Here is an 18,785-nt window from a genome sequence, read left to right on the forward strand (position 1 = left end):
TAAATTGGGTATATATGTATTATGAATGTGTATTAGGTTGAAAATAAATAATTGGAGCTTGAAATTGTGAATACTGGAACTTGGAGGAAGCGGATTAGTTGAGTTTTGAGGGGTTGTCTTGGTTTTGAATAAATAGCTTTGGTCGTTACGTGGAAATCGGCTAAGGTATGGTTTAGGTTTCTTGCATTTAATATATAATGTTCTGTGAAAACTTAGGCTAGATGACCATAGGATAAGTTGGAATGCAGGTGTATGCTTAATGTTTAGTAATTTGTCGATGAATATATATATTTGGTTGAAGTTTATTGGATAATTAGTTATTAACTAACGATTTGGTGAATTATTGATTTGAGGTATTTGTGTTAAAAGCCTAGGATTTGTGAACTATGATTCTTAGTTGAATTTTGGTTGTTGGATTTGAATATTGTATGAGTTTAATTGTTGATTTGAAGTAGATTTATTGTGGTGATTGTTATGATGATGAGGAAGGGTATGTTGAATTGAAAAGAAAGCAGGTTTGGACCCGAAAAGGGTGACAAAATCCGAGTTTTAGAGGAGATGCTGCCGAAATTTTATAAAAAATTAGAGATTTTGTTTAGATGATTATTTAAAAGAGATTTAGATTTAAATGTTATATGGTTTGGTTTTGAGTTATTAAGAAAGTGAGTATGTTTTAAGTTTGAAGTTTGATTCTTAGAAAAGAAAGAATTATGTTTTGAATTGAAACTATTGATGGACGAAATGTGAGGTGTGATAATGAAGGATAAGGATTGAATATGTTTAATGTATGATGATGAATGAGATGCAATTGAGAATGATGTGGATGTTGAGGAATTATAATTGAATTATTTATATGGCTTATGAATTTGAATAATCTGAGATACGAGATTCCCTGGATTAAGTGCCGTGGCTTGCCACCACGTGTACCAGGTTGAAAACTCGATACTCTGTTGACCCTACGACGTAAGTGTGACCGGGCACTATATAAATTCCTGGGAATGTTACCCCCATTGAGCAATATTGATTATTTGAGAAAAATCTATGCATAGACTCTTGGGGATGCACGTCGGGGGACAGTCTAAGGACAATTCAGACTTGTCGGGTTGGCTGGATAACCGACAGATGAGCCTCATCAGCCATAGGACAGACATGCATCATATGCATATTACTTGAATTACTTGCTTGTGCTCTAATTGGGTGTGCCTACCTGTATTTGCCAAGCTAAATGTGTATTTGTTACCTGCAGTAGTTGTAACTTTCTTGTGTTTGCCTTTATCTGTCTATTTGCCTGTGAAAATGCATGATGGAGTTGGAGGTATGGAGGAATGGCAGCATAGGACTTAGATTTAAGGTTAAGTTAAGTTATAATTAAATATTTTTAGGAAACCACCTTTTATGGCTTCTGTTTAATACTTTAAGCTCTACAATCTGAGTGTCGGCGTTCTAGGATTGCCTCTGGCATTCCCAGGACCTTATATATTATGTGTGTGGCACCTTTACCATACTGAGAACCTCCGGTTCTCATTCCATACTATGTTGTTTTTCAGATGCAGGTCGGGAGCCATCTCGTTAGGCGTTTGGACTCTTAAAGCGGAGGGGTTACTGGATAGTGTTGTTGTATAGTTTTGTTGTACAGTGATGTGTATATATGTACTTAGCTTTCTCTCCGCATAACTTGTCCTTTTTGATCCTCTTAGAGGTTTATGGAGAGGCAGGATTGTGTGTATGTACTTTTGGGTTTTGGATATGTATGTATATATGTGTAAATATTCTCCGACCAGTCTTGACTTCGCAGGCTGAGTTAGGAGCTTGTTATTTTGTATCTTTGGCACTCTATTCCTACTTCTGTTATCTTATGTTTGACAGTTACAGTTTTCTTAGCATGCAAGTTAACTCGTTTCTTGAGCGTTGCGCTTTTATCTCGCGATTTTTATTTCCCCTATCCTTCAAGGCTCCTAGCATATTATAACTCTTTTGCTATTATATGTACTTATTTTATTTTAGACGTCGTAATACCACATCACCTCTGTTTTACGACTTAAGCGTAAAGCTTTGTGTGGTAGGGTGTTACATTATGGTATCAGAGCAGTTCGTTCCTATAGAGCCTGAAAGACGGACTGATTGTGCTTCTGTGCATTCTCTGTATATGTGTGTATGTGCTATTAGGATATCTGATTGATATATATGGCATAAACGTTTGTGAGCATGCATTTGGAACTTAAAGCATTAGACCTGCGATATTGAGACTGATCAACTTAATATCACTTGTTTGGTGTGTATAGGGACCAGATGTCGACTCGCGGACGCGGTCGCGGGCGAGGTAGAGGTAGGACAGGCACCGTTACTCCTGTACCCACAGGGACTGATCCAGTAGACTTTATGGCTGCCTTGGGAAATATGGCTGCAGCTATGCAGGCAACAGCTGAGGCACTGGGTAATCAGATAAATCAGGGTAATCATGGGAACAATAATGATGAGGACGGTCCTATGACACTTGCTACATTTCTGAAAGTTCGCCCTCCGACTTTTAGGGGAACCTCAAATCCCACTGATGCAGATAATTGGATTCAGGCTATGGAAAGGGCATTACAGGCACAACAGGTTCCTGAAGAGCAATAGGTTGAATTTGGGACTTATCAGTTGCAAGGTGAAGCTCAGTATTAGTGGCAGGGAACACGACGTATCCTGCAGCCTGATGGTGCTGCGATTTCTTGGGAGGTTTTCCGGACAGAGTTCTATAAGAAGTACTTTCCTAATTCAGCTAGAAATGCCAAGGAACTTGAATTAATGCAGTTAAAGCAGGGACAGATGACTGTTGCTGAGTATACCAGTAAATTTGAGGAGTTATGTCGCTTTTCTCGTATCTGTCAAGGTGCGCCTGAAGATTTTGCTGAATGGAAGTGTATTAAATATGAGGGAGGTCTTCGGAGCGATATTCTGAGCTTCGTTGCCCCAATGGAGATCAGGGTGTTTTCTGAATTAGTGAATAAGAGTAGGGTGGCTGAGGATTGTGTGAGGAAGGCGGCAGCAGAGAAAGGGAGTTTGAGGATGCCTTTTCAGAGGCCTTCAGGGAGGAACTTTGCTCCGAGAGGTAGGAATTTCAAGCGTGGAGGCTTTGTTCCGCAGCAGACTCAGGGTCAGGGTAATTATAGAAGGCCGAATATTACTGCTAATCAAGGAAAAAGGTTTGGGAAGCAGCCACAGCAGGATCTGAATTGTCAGAAGTGTGGAAAATATCATCCTGGAGTTCCGTGTAGATTAGGACTTGGAGTGTGCTATTCCTGTGGACAGCCCGGGCATATAGCCAGTAATTGCCCTGAGAAGAAGAAGTATGAGACTGGTAGGGTGCAACAGCCGGGGAGAGTATACACTACTTCTACCATTGGTGCTGAGGGATCTGAGACACTTATTAGAGGTAATTGTGAAATGGCTGGTAAAATCTTAAATGCTTTATTTGATTCAGGAGCAAGTCATTCATTTATTGCATTTGAAAAGGCCCATGAATTAAGATTGAGAATGGTGGTCTTAGGTTATGATTTGAAAGTATATAATGCTACTCATGAAGCTATGGTGACTAGAATAGAATGTCCACAAGTTCCCTTTCGAATACAACAGCGTGAATTTGTGCATGATTTGATTTGTTTGCCTATGACTGGTCTTGATCTCATTTTAGGATTGGATTGGTTATCCAAGAATCATGTTTTGCTTGATTGTTCTGATAAGTCAGTACAGTTTATGCCAGAAGGGTCAGAAGCACCGGTTGTGGTGAATAGTTACTATTTGAACTCTATGATAGTAAACTGTTCTGGAACCGAATGTCAGGGTATTATGTTATTAACTGCGGGAGTATCAGGTGATGATCAGAGTTTAGAGCAAATTCCGGTTGTATGTGAATTTCCAGATGTGTTTCCGGATGATATTAATGAATTCCCACCTAACCGAGAGGTTGAATTTGCAATTGAGTTGGTACCTGGATCCGGTCCAATTTCAATTACTCCTTATAGGATGTCGCCTTTAGAAATGGCTGAACTGAAAGCTCAGCTGGAAGATCTGTTGGGTAAGCATTTTATCCGACCAAGTATTTCTCCGTGGGGAGCGCCAGTGTTACTGGTAAAGAAGAAGGATGGGAGTATGCGGCTGTGTGTCGATTATCGGCAATTGAATAAGATCACTGTGAAGAATAAATATCCGTTGCCTAGAATCGATGATCTAATGGATCAACTACAGGGTGCCAGTGTGTTTTCTAAGATTGACCTGCGATCCGGATATCATCAGATAAGGGTTAGAGACGAGGATATTCCGAAAACTGCTTTCAGAACCCGTTATGGTCATTATGAGTATACAGTGATGTCTTTCGGGTTAACTAATGCCCCGGCAGTATTTATGGATTATATGAACAGGATTTTTCGACCGTATCTGGACAAGTTTGTTATTGTCTTCATTGATGACATTCTTGTTTATTCTAAGACTGAAGAGGAGCATGCTGATCATTTGCAAACTGTGCTGCAAATTCTGAGAGACAGGAAGTTATATGCTAAGCTATCTAAATGTGAGTTTTGGAAGAGTGAAGTGAAGTTTCTCGACCACATGGTGAGTAAGCAGGGGATAGCTGTGGATCCTGCTAAGGTGGAAGCAGTGATGAATTGGGAGCGACCAATTTTAGTGACAGAGATCAGGAGTTTCTTAGGTTTGGCGGGGTATTATCGCAGATTCATTAAGGGATTTTCACAGCTCACCTTACCTTTAACTAAATTGACTAGGAAGGATACACCTTTTATCTGGACTCCGAAATGTGAAGAGAGTTTCCAGGCATTGAAGCACAGGTTGACTACTGCACCTGTATTGGTATTACCTGAACCAAATGAACCGTTTGAAGTGTATTGTGATGCATCTCTGAAAGGTTTGGGGTGTGTTCTGATGCAGCACCAGAATGTTGTAGCATACGCCTCACGGCAGTTAAGGCCGCATGAGATGAACTACCCGACACACGATTTAGAACTTGCTGCTGTTGTGTTTGCTTTAAAGATTTGGAGGCACTACCTCTATGGTATTAAGTTTCTTGTTTTCTCAGACCATAAGAGTTTGAAGTATCTTTTTGAGCAGAAAGAGTTGAATATGCGTCAGAGGAGGTGGATGGAGCTTCTGAAAGATTATGATTTTGAATTGAATTATCATCCAGGAAAAGCGAACGTTGTGGCGGACGCTTTGAGTCGGAAGTCTTTATATGCAGCTTGGATGATGCTACGGGAGGAAGAGTTACTGAAGGCATTCCAAGGTTTGAATTTGGGAGTTAGAGAAGAATCTGGAATCCTGTGTTTAAGTCGGTTGCAAATTTCTAGTGATTTTAAATCAGAACTTCTGAAGGCTCATCGAGACAGTGAAGCGTTACGTAAGGTATTACCAGCAGTCGAACAGGGGAAACAGTGGAGAGTGTCAGAAGGACAGGATGGTTTGTGGAGGTTTAAGAACCGGATTATTGTGCCAGATATTGGAGACCTGCGACAGAGAATCTTGAAGGAAGCTCATAAGAGCGGGTTTTCAATTCACCCAGGGAGCACTAAAATGTATCAGGATCTGAAAGCGATGTTCTGGTGGCCAGGTATGAAGAATGATGTGGCATTGCATGTATCTAAATGTTTAACGTGTCAGAAGGTTAAGATTGAGCATCAGAGACCATCAGGGACCCTTCAGCCTTTGGAGATTCCACAATGGAAATGGGAGAGTATCGCAATGGATTTTGTGATAGGTTTGCCTAGAACCCGATCTGGTTGTGACGCTATTTGGGTGGTTGTGGATCGACTAACAAAATCAGCTCACTTTCTTCCTATCCGAATAAGCTGCACAATGGAGGAATTGGCTCGAATGTATATTAAAGAGATTGTCAGGTTGCATGGCGTGCCTTCTACTATCATATCTGATAGAGATCCTCGTTTCACATCAAGGTTCTAGGGAGCTTTTCAGCGTGCATTTGGGACTCAGTTAAGCTTGAGTACTGCGTATCACCCTCAGACAGATGGTCAGTCAGAAAGAACTATTCAGACCTTGGAGGATATGCTAAGGGCTTGTGTTTTAGACCAGCCTGCGAGTTGGGATCGGTATATGCCATTAATAGAATTTGCTTATAATAATAGCTATCATGCGAGCATCGGAATGGCTCCATATGAGGCTCTGTATGGCAGAAAATGTCAGTCTCCACTATGTTGGTATGAAACTGGAGAAAGGAGTTTATTAGGGCCTGAAATGATAGCTGAAACGACTGAGCAGATAAAGAAGATTCGTAGTCGAATGCTTATAGCCCAAAGCCGCCAGAAGAGCTATGCTGATCAGAGGCGAAAGCCTTTGGAATTCGAAGAAGGAGAACATGTCTTTCTAAAAGTTACACCAACCACTGGAGTGGGAAGAGCTATTAAGACCAAGAAACTGAATCCTCGTTATATTGGACCGTTTGAGATTCTGAAGAGAATTGGACCAGTGGCTTATAGAATTGCCTTACCGCCGTACCTTTCGAATTTGCACGATGTATTTCATGTATCACAGCTTCGGAAGTATACTCCTGATGCAAGTCATGTTCTAGAACCAGAACCAATCCAAGTGAGAGAAGATCTAACACTTCCAATAGCCCCGGTAAGAATTGATGACACCAGTGTTAAACGATTACGGGGAAGGGAAGTATCATTGGTAAAAGTAGCTTGGGGTCGAGCTGGTATCGAGGAACATACCTGGGAACTCGAATCAGATATGCGAAAGGACTATCCAAATCTCTTTTCAGGTAACTAGATTTGAATTTTGAGGGCAAAATTCTTTATTAGGTGGGTAGGATGTAAACCCCGGTTAAATTAGTTAATAAATTAGTTTTTAATAAGGAGGATTAGAAATGTGAATATTATATTAAATTAGGATAGAGCTCATCGAAACGAAAATTTTGACACCAATTTCGAAGAAAACGGTCTAAAATTGGACCGAACGAGCCGAACCGGTTGAACCGGACCCGAACCGGGCTGTCGGTTCAACCGGACCCACACTTTTAATGAGCCCGAAAGCCCTTCTTCTCCATTTCACCAGCTGCAGCGTGAAAATGCCCAGGGAGAAGAAAAACACTCCCGAACCCTTACGGTAACCTTCCAACCCCCGTAACTCCTCCGTTCGAGCTCCGATCGCCGCACCGTTTGCGGCCACGCGTTCACCGCGTCGAGCTCTACATTTCTATCGGAACAATTTCATAGGTAACTTATTTAATCACTCTCAGCTTCATCTTCCCCCAATTTTCGAATTTTAAGTGGGAATATTGAATTTCTTTGATTTCTGATGTTTTAGGATCCAATTAGCTTGAGAGAAACGTTCACTCTTGCTTATGTGAAGCTTGGGTAAGGTGAGGATACGATAATTCTATTTTATTTTCATTAAATTTGAGCTTTGAGTATTAAATTGGGTATATATGTATTATGAATGTGTATTAGGTTGAAAATAAATAATTGGAGCTTGAAATTGTGAATACTGGAACTTGGAGGAAGCGGATTAGTTGAGTTTTGAGGGGTTGTCTTGGTTTTGAATAAATAGCTTTGGTCGTTACGTGGAAATCGGCTAAGGTATGGTTTAGGTTTCTTGCATTTAATATATAATGTTCTGTGAAAACTTAGGCTAGATGACCATAGGATAAGTTGGAATGCAGGTGTATGCTTAATGTTTAGTAATTTGTCGATGAATATATATATTTGGTTGAAGTTTATTGGATAATTAGTTATTAACTAACGATTTGGTGAATTATTGATTTGAGGTATTTGTGTTAAAAGCCTAGGATTTGTGAACTATGATTCTTAGTTGAATTTTGGTTGTTGGATTTGAATATTGTATGAGTTTAATTGTTGATTTGAAGTAGATTTATTGTGGTGATTGTTATGATGATGAGGAAGGGTATGTTGAATTGAAAAGAAAGCAGGTTTGGACCCAAAAAGGGTGACAAAATCCGAGTTTTAGAGGAGATGCTGCCGAAATTTTATAAAAAATTAGAGATTTTGTTTAGATGATTATTTAAAAGAGATTTAGATTTAAATGTTATATGGTTTGGTTTTGAGTTATTAAGAAAGTGAGTATGTTTTAAGTTTGAAGTTTGATTCTTAGAAAAGAAAGAATTATGTTTTGAATTGAAACTATTGATGGACGGAATGTGAGGTGTGATAATGAAGGATAAGGATTGAATATGTTTAATGTATGATGATGAATGAGATGCAATTGAGAATGATGTGGATGTTGAGGAATTATAATTGAATTATTTATATGGCTTATGAATTTGAATAATCTGAGATACGAGATTCCCTGGATTAAGTGCCGTGGCTTGCCACCACGTGTACCAAGTTGAAAACTCGATACTCTGTTGACCCTACGACGTAAGTGTGACCGGGCACTATATAAATTCCTGGGAATGTTACCCCCATTGAGCAATATTGATTATTTGAGAAAAATCTATGCATAGACTCTTGGGGATGCACGTCGGGGGACAGTCTAAGGACAATTCAGACTTGTCGGGTTGGCTGGATAACCGACAGATGAGCCTCATCAGCCATAGGACAGACATGCATCATATGCATATTACTTGAATTACTTGCTTGTGCTCTAATTGGGTGTGCCTACCTGTATTTGCCAAGCTAAATGTGTATTTGTTACCTGCAGTAGTTGTAACTTTCTTGTGTTTGCCTTTATCTGTCTATTTGCCTGTGAAAATGCATGATGGAGTTGGAGGTATGGAGGAATGGCAGCATAGGACTTAGATTTAAGGTTAAGTTAAGTTATAATTAAATATTTTTAGGAAACCACCTTTTATGGCTTCTGTTTAATACTTTAAGCTCTACAATCTGAGTGTCGGCGTTCTAGGATTGCCTCTGGCATTCCCAGGACCTTATATATTATGTGTGTGGCACCTTTACCATACTGAGAACCTCCGGTTCTCATTCCATACTATGTTGTTTTTCAGATGCAGGTCGGGAGCCATCTCGTTAGGCGTCTGGACTCTTAAAGCGGAGGGGTTACTGGATAGTGTTGTTGTATAGTTTTGTTGTACAGTGATGTGTATATATGTACTTAGCTTTCTCTCCGCATAACTTGTCCTTTTTGATCCTCTTAGAGGTTTATGGAGAGGCAGGATTGTGTGTATGTACTTTTGGGTTTTGGATATGTATGTATATATGTGTAAATATTCTCCGACCAGTCTTGACTTCGCAGGCTGAGTTAGGAGCTTGTTATTTTGTATCTTTGGCACTCTATTCCTACTTCTGTTATCTTATGTTTGACAGTTACAATTTTCTTAGCATGCAAGTTAACTCGTTTCTTGAGCGTTGCGCTTTTATCTCGCGATTTTTATTTCCCCTATCCTTCAAGGCTCCTAGCATATTATAACTCTTTTGCTATTATATGTACTTATTTTATTTTAGACGTCGTAATACCACATCACCTCTGTTTTACGACTTAAGCGTAAAGCTTTGTGTGGTAGGGTGTTACAACCAAACAGTTGTTCACCCTATTTTACTATCAGTTGCAAAATCGGTCGCTAAAATAAAAAATAGCGACCGCTTTTGTGACCAACAGTTCCAAAGACATTATTTCCATTTTGGTTGTTAAATCAGACGCTAAATAAAAAAATAGCAACCGATTTTAGTGACTGATTTTGTTTTGGTTGTATTTAAAACTTATCAGTCGCTAATTCGGTAGCTATTAGCGACCGAATTTTTGGGTCGGTAAAATCAGTCGCTGAATCTAATTTAGCGACCTATATTGATTTGGTCCTAAAAATTCTGTATCGGTCACTATTAACAACTAATTTTTTCGGTTGCTAAAATCAGTTGCTATTCCAATATTTTCTTGTAGTGGATAAACTTAAATTATATTAATATTTGTTGTGATCAACTTAACGTGTTAAATATTCAATTTTATGAGAAAAAAGTTGACTCATGCGCAGTTTTTCAAAAATCAATGTGAATACTAACTTATTTTAAAGTATTTTTTATATGCACTTTTAAAAATTTAACATTAATAATAATTTGTTTTAATTATATTTAAAATATTAATATGTAATACTAAAATTAGTTATTAAAATCAATTATCAATAAAAAATATATATATTTATACAAAATATATTGATAACTGATTTTAGTAGTTAATTTTAGTGTACGAATAACTTTTTTTACAAATAAATAGTTGTAAATATTCGTAAGCATACATTAAATATGTTATATAATTTATAAGGATTTCTAAATATTTCTCTCATAACATGGAGGTCACAATTCGGTTATTAAAGCGTAGCATTGATTGCACTTATATATATATTAACTGAATTATTTGATCCATGAATAAAGTAAAAGGAAGGGGATTGTTGCAGATGGAAAGTAAATGGAAAAGGACAAGTGTGACCATAAACTACAGTGTTTTCCTTATTACTTTACTCAACATTATTGAACTAAGTAGTTATGCATACTGCTCGAACTCCATCATAAATTCATAGCTATGAATATCGAATTTATTCATATATATTGAGAATGGAGAAATTTCAGTCTCAATAATATACGGAAATCTTCCTGTTTGTGTCCTATCCTATACTTTTTAACAATACACTTATATAATAAGAATTTTTTATTTTAATAAATAAATTAAATATAATAATTATCGAAATAAATAATTTAAAAAATATTTACCGAAATAAATATCAAACGAGATAATTTTGCACGTATCTTATTTACAGTGTAAATAAGATTGATGTAGTTTTTCAATTTTTGTATATCTCGTTCATTGTGTAAACGAGATATATGCATTTATAAATAATTAAATATAATTTTTTAAAAAATAACAAATCTTAATGCTTTTAATTTGACCAAACTCTTAAAAATGAAATTGTTTTAAATAATAGGAAAGATAAACCGTCTATTTTAAATAATAGGAAAGATAGACTGTCCATTTAAAATAAGCACGTTAACACGTTCATAAGTACACCGTTAAACTGCCCACTATTAACACGAGTTAATACTCAAATTGGCCCCTGAAATTTGACCCCGACTCAATTTAGCCCTTTAGATTTCAATTCACTCTAATTGTACCCTGAAATTTTGTCCCGCGCCTCAATTTGGCCCTTTCGTCGTTTTTCGTCACCGGAGAGCTGACTTGACAATTTTAAATGACACCTGGCAGTCTCAAAATGACGCCGTTTTACTGTTGGGGCCGAAATCTTTAGAAACAACGTCGTTGACATGAGAAAGGGGTTAAATGAAAATCCAAACATTAACCACTTCAAAGGTGAAACCCAATTGACCCTTTCTCTTCCTCCTCTTCCCCTCGTTTTCCTTTCCGTCAGAGAAGCACCATGGGTGTCGCAGTAATGAAATTTTGAAGCTTTTCTTACTTGTTTCTACCCCCATTGTATGTGAAGATTAATTACTTGGGAGTCATCTTTTGGGAGTCATCTTTTGAAAAACAGGTTAGTAACAAAATCGTTGCTCTCAACTACCGTGTTCTGTTTTTCTTAAAAAAATGTTGGTTGTGGGTTGTTTTTCATTTTTTCACTCTACTTCATCAGTGAAACTTTGGGAGAATGTGGTTGATTATGGTTGTTGATGATGATAGAGTTTTTGTATGTTAGAGTTTAATTTTTTTGCATGTGTGTAGCTGTGATCAACTGAATCGTTCAATTCTTTGTCCGTTTGAACAGTCTTTGATTCTTCATATTCCATTTTAAAATAACAATTTTACTCCTTCATATCCCATTTTTATTTAATTGTTGACTGGGTAATTTCTTGTAAAAATAAAGTATTCTCTGTGTTGAACATTGTCTGCATCAATGACCACCATAAATATTTTATTATACATCTGAAATTAAGTGATAATCATGAACTGAACTACTTGATTTTTCTTAGATATTTACATTAGTACTATGGCTTGGAGGTGTCGTAGATGATCATATTCAAAATTTCAGTGCATTTATATATTAAAATGGGGGCCTTGAATTTCCGTCCCTCAACTAATGAACACACATGACAATTTTGCTTTCATGTGTTTCCTTATTCCTTCTTGTACTATTGTTTACAAGAGTGCTGATATAGTGCAAAGGGAGTACTGCATTATCTAATGATCATAAGAAGAATATAATTTTGATAAAAGAATCCTACTTTTATACATAAACTTTAAGGGTGTGATTACTAGTTGGAATCTTCGAGGGAAGGATTGACTTGATGATTAAAGTGGAGTCTATTTTATTTCTCAAGAACCCTTCCCTTAAATTTTCTGCATGAATATTGTGTTTGTCCTAGTATGTGCTTCATTAACATTAGTTGACTTCAACTCTTGGCATATCAATTTGTTAAATGGAAGAATGTGTTCTTTTGGTAAAATATTTGAAGAAGTTTGAGTAAATGGGGATTATACCGTATCTTTAACTTTCCTTCTTAATGTTCTAATTTTTCTTCCCATTAATCACTTATGATCACTTTTAACATTCCCTTTAAATGGGAAATGAAATGGATGTTTTTTTTTGTGTCTGAAATACTCTGCCATTAATTATCCTTGTAAAAAGCATAATCCTTCGTGTTTAGCTATTTCTGAATCCTACCAACTCTGTCTGCATCAATGACCACCATGAGTGTTTTGGCTTGGGAACAATTATATATGTAATTATATCCAAATATTGTTGATTTTACTTGCTTTATTCTTTCATGTTTTATGATTAAGGATTGCATGAGACAGATTGAAATTAAACCAAATACCTTTAACAAAATATTCATGTTTTAATTCTTCTTTTTTTTAATGGTAGCTAAAACACTTTTAATTGATTAAACATAGTTTAGACATAGTTTAGATAGTGACTGGTTTGTATTCATAGTTTAGATTAGATAGTGACTGGTTTGTATTCATTTAAGTGTTGTTATTTGTTTCACTATTTTTTTTGTCTTTGGTGATTGGTCTCTATTTAAATAGATTGTTGGATACTGTTTCATAACATCTGTCTTTGTAGGCATGCCGTGTGTCCATGCATGTGCAGCCATCTCCAAGATAAATCGAAATCCTGAGGATTTTTGTCATCATTGGCTGACCATGAAAGCCTATAGAGATACCTACAAGCACTCTCTCAATCCAATACCAGGACAAGATCTTTGGGAGAGAAGTGAACAAAATAGGCCTCATGCACCTAAAATGAAGCGAAAGCCAGGGCCAATAACCCAAAAAAGGCGGAAGGATGCTGATGAAGAGCCATCTAGTGTTAAGAAGTCAAAAACTGAAACCAAGTTAAAGAGAAAATACAAATAATTCACATGTACTTACTGTGGTACGAGAGGGCATACAAAGAGGAGTTGCACTTATAGGAAAGCTGATGACCTTGCTAGTGCCCTTGTTAATGCAGCAGCGACTGTTGTTACAAAAGAAAAAAGTTCTAAGGCTGGAGAGACTACAGATCCAGCAAATGCTGCTACTACTAACACCCAAGCTGCTAAGATTAATGAAAATGCTCCATTAACACCAGGGCAAGCTGTTGATGATGCAAATGCTTCAGAGATTGTACTCACCCAATCCACTTACTCACAGCCAGAAAATCAGGAACAGGTAGTGATTGGTTTCTAATATTTGATTAACTGTTGACTGGTTTGTATTGGTTTATAATACACGAGTAAATGTTGGGAAGATCTAATTGATTGATATTATTTGATAATATATTGATTGGTTTTATTGGGTTGTATTGGTCACTATTTTTGTTAACAATTTCACTAGGTCCCTCCATCAAACCCACCTCCACCTCCACAACAGGTGACAAGGCCTGACAAGCTGCAATCTAAGAGGAAAACAACTTTCAATGTGGACCCAATGCAAGGAGCAAGTTCTGGGACAGCTGCACGCTTGGCAGAGTTTATGACATTCGTCCCCACCCTGGGCTTCAAACCACCAACAACAAAATAGAAAACGATTTGCAATGTTGACTGGAAGTTTTGTAGAACATATTTTGTAAAGAGCATTTGATCAAACTATGCTCTTTTGATATTTTGTTACTATATTATGTAGAGTAATCTGTTTTGGTTTAGGATATTTGAAACTATGTTATCTAGGGTATTTAAAGTATGATACAGATACTGCTATTGCTAATGCTGTGATATTGATAATAATTAATGACTATGAATTACTTATTTGTGGGTCCTCTGTCAAGTGCAAGAACCACAAAAGGTTCTATTAGATTTTCTTTTGTCATAATATCTTATCTATTTTTGTTTTCATGGGAACAAAGAAGATAATCATTGAGAGACGAAGTTATTATTTTGTATTCAATGTTTTCACAAATGAACTATACACTTAAATTTATTCACTAATGGAAGTGCATACTACATATATAGTTATTAGAACCAGCTCCTGATCTTGTCTTCATATACAGACTCATAACAGCTTGACCAATTTGATCAAACTATGCTCTTCTGATACTTATTTGGTCATAAGTTATACCTCCTCTTTTATATAATCTCAGTTTTAAAGAATTTTTTATAGGATATATCATTAGCAAGAGAACATAAAATTCTATTTCTATTTTGTCATTAAATACATAACAATGCTTCATTCACATAACTGATATCACAGTTACATATATTTCATCCTACCTAATCCACAAGCTATAATCACAATTCCAAAAATAATAACAAACACAGACAACATAATATTCCACATTTTTAATATTCTAATTTCAGCTTCAACTGCACTAACTTTCCATCCCAGAGATATTTTTCAATAGTCTTCGCTAACTGAACTTTCATTTCTGCCAACTATGGCTTCTTCTTCTTTAACATCTGCTCATTTAAAAAAGTCACACCATCTCTTACCGGTAGTCTACAACACCAAAAATCTAAAAAAAAATTGAGAGAAAGAACAACTACAAAACCAAGAAGCATTTGAGAAATAAGACACACAATCAACTTGCAACAATTCAACCAACTCACATTATAGTTAAAGCATCCATAGAATGGTCTTTCTGGATTGGAATCCGTCCCAGACCACCGAAGAATAGGACGCAACCCACAACCGCACTAATGCGGAACCTTCCCACCTCTGTCACGGTGTGCGTTCTTCACCCAGCCACCATGCTAACGAGCTCTACTAGAGCTACCTGAGCCTTGGCTGCTGCTTCCCAACATTCTTCTCACCTCTTAGAGACACTCTTGCGATTTGGGAAAATTGGGACTTCTAGGTTTTATTTGAAATTTTTAGGGGTTAAATTGATGCCTTCAAACATTTTGCCACGTCATCTAACTGCTAGGGTGCTAGGTGTCTACCAAAATTGCCAGGTCAGCTTTCCAGTGACGGATAACGACGGAAGGGTCAAATTGATACGCGGGACAAAATTTCAGGGTACAATTAGAGTCAATTGAAACTTTGAGGGCTAAATTGAGTCGGGGATCAAATTTCAGGGGTCAATTTGAGTATTAACTCCTATTAACACAGTCCATCTTCTCTATTATTTAAAATGTACAGTTTATCTTTTTTATTATTTGAAACATTCCATTTTTAAGAGTTTGGTCAAATTAAAAGCATTAATATTTTTTATTACTTTAAAAAATGATATGTAATTATTTATAAATGCATATATCTCGTTTACCGTATAAACGAGATAACATTTATCTCATTTACACTGACGAGATAAACGAAAATTGAAAACCTACATATATCTCATTTATACGGTAAACGAGATACATGCAAAATTATCTCGTAAACTGTAAACAAGATAAAAGAAAGATATTTATTTTGGTAAATATTTTTTAAATTATTTATTTTGGTAATTATTATATTTAATTTATTTATTAAAATAAAAAATCCGATATAATAAGGAGATAATAATTTAAAGTTATTTAATTTAATTTAAAATTATATACAATTATATATTTATAATATCTAATATTATATATTTAAAAAATAATTAATAAATATAAAATAAAATAACTTTACACTAATTTGAATTGATTTTTGTTGTTTCTCTAACATTTTTATTAACAATATATGCTTAATTCCACTTGTAAGACTTATATCATTCTGAATCTAGTAGCTGGGGACACTAGCTATATTAGCTTTTGTTTGTGGATGATAGAGTGATTTACTAAATTAGTTCTTAATAATTTTTGGATAAGACAAATTACTTTGTAATAAAAAAAAATTAGCAAATTGGTCTTTAGTTTTTTAAAATATTAAACAAATTAATTTTTGATAGAATGAAAAGAACACAATTAATGTCTAATATTTTAGAAAACCGGACAAGTTAGTCTATAATATTTTTAAAAATAATATAATTGAGAAATTAAACTGTTTAAAATTTTAAAAGACAATAGATTAATTTGTCTATTGTTAAGAACTAATTTATCTAATAATGTTATAAATGATTATGAACTAATATATCAAATTTTTTTGTTAAAAATTAATTTATTTGATATGAAAGATGTGTTAACCTTTAAAAAAAGTGGAGTAACTTGTAAGAATAATATGATAACTTTTGAAAACAATGACGTAGAAAATGTTGTGGAGAGAATAATAAGAAATTTTAAGGGGAAAAAGTGAGGGAAAAAGGGGTTAAAAAAATATGGTATATAAAAATTGAGGTGTAGGAATAATTTTATTCAGCATTTTTTTTGGGGTCAGGAAATAAATTTTTTAATGGTATCTCCTAATTTGAGATGCAAATATTTAGTCTATTAGAAATCTGAATTCTATTTAATGGTTTATTATTGGCCAATGAATTCATGAATGTACAATGAGAGATTCGAATTTCTAACACTTGTTTAAATAGATTAGTGAGTTAATTATTAAACTAACCCAAATTAGTTGTGGAATAATTTTATTCTGCTGGAAAAAGAGGAAAGTAAGATAACGTTTTTTTTTTTGGCAGGAATAATTTTTTTCTCAATAATAGATAGAAACAATTTTTGTTCGGCTCAATAGGTGACACAATCCAACTGTTTTTGCTTAGCCCAATACCGTGGCAATTAGATTTAGATGATATCAGAAATATGAATATCTACCCAGGTCCATTCTGTTCTGTACCAGGCCATAGGGCCTATTTTAATTTCTTCCCAAAAATATAATGAAAAACAAACCCCTAAAAAAAAAGAGAGAAAAAAAGAATCGGGTCCTATTTATGTTCATTACTTTATTTGCACCATTATAACCCCTCAAAATAATATATCAAATTAACTTTGTGCACAGTACATCAAAATAATCCAATAATGTAAATTTAATAATGTTCATGATGATAAAAAAAAATTGGTTCAATAGCTAACGAATTAGAAATATTCCAATAGAGTTCTAGAATCTTTGTGATTGTATATGATGAACGTAGTAATCAGTTTATGATTAATGAAATAGAGAAGAAAACGTTTAGTTAATTAGGGTGGTCGTTTTAGTATAGTTTTTAGTTCAAGAAAATCTTTTGCCTCAAAAATTTAATATATCTTGATATATAGAACATATCAAAATATGTATAAAAAGGTCATGGTGATATACATTTAATTAATTAGGCAACGAGTTAAAAAAAAGTTATTTCTTCAATTCTTTTTACGAGTTAATTTAGCTAATTAAACGTTTGAATGTTAAGAAACTAAATATCTATAGTAGATGAAACCTATAGCACTTTAATTAATTATTTTGGAAAAAATAAGTGCTCAAGATTTGGTTTTATGATGAAGAAATAATGGACCATAGACTCATAGAGGATGAAAATGCTGTTTGGTGCGTGATCACTATCTTTTGAATGTGATATACATTATATGATATGATGTCTTATTTACTCAAAAATACTTCCACTAAAATTATTCTTTACCAATAATAAAATTAATTAATTCGAGTAGTGTTATGTATGTGTGTTCTTTCCAAGATGGTCCCAATGCTTTTCAATATATATGTGGTGCCCCGCTCAATTTAATTAGTGGCTCTCTCTCTCTCCCCCAAAGTATCTTATAACTTAACAGATTAAAAATTAGTCTGTTGTAAATCTAAAATTTATTTAAAGATTTACTGTTGACTAATAAATTATTATATATATAAAATAAAAATTAAATTTTTGATATATTTTTAAACAAAAAAATGAGTTAATTACTCAACTGATAATCTAAATTGATTAATTCACCTCAACTTAGCCACACGAACATAAAGCATATCCTACTTTTTTTTTTTTTTTTTGGGCTAGTTGTCTTTAATTTGTCACCTTTATGTCTATGGTGATGGGGGTATATCGTAGTGATTGCTGACTCCTTATATCATACTCATTATCATCGTTATTAGTGTTCCTTTGGAAGAGGTCATAATCATTTATTTAGTTATTTTTATTAAGATAAAATATATTTTTTATTTGGTGATTTATTTTAACCAGAAAATTTTAAAAATTAGGATAAAATGAATGCAAATAAAAATTATTGAGAATAAAATAAAAATAAATTAAAACTTAAAATTTTTAAATAAAAAATATCTTTTACCTTTTTATTATATGAAAAATACTACTGGAAAAATATATTTTGTACAGATTATGTTTTTTTTTTGGTTAAAAACAGCTACACGTGTGTATCAACATCAACAGCATCACTAGTATTATTAAATAATAATTTGTATGGTTTAAAATAAATATCTGTTTTTTCTATATGAATTTACATTTTTACACTATAATTGACCTTATTATATACATCTATAGTAATACGATGTGAAAGAAAAGAGTGAAAAATTCTAAAAGTGACGGAAATATAACACATTATTAACGTACATATCTTACAATTTAAGAAAAAATAATCATTTATGCTCAT

This window comes from Arachis hypogaea, chromosome 20 (genome assembly GCF_003086295.3).
Source record: "Arachis hypogaea cultivar Tifrunner chromosome 20, arahy.Tifrunner.gnm2.J5K5, whole genome shotgun sequence".
NCBI lineage: Eukaryota > Viridiplantae > Streptophyta > Magnoliopsida > Fabales > Fabaceae > Arachis > Arachis hypogaea.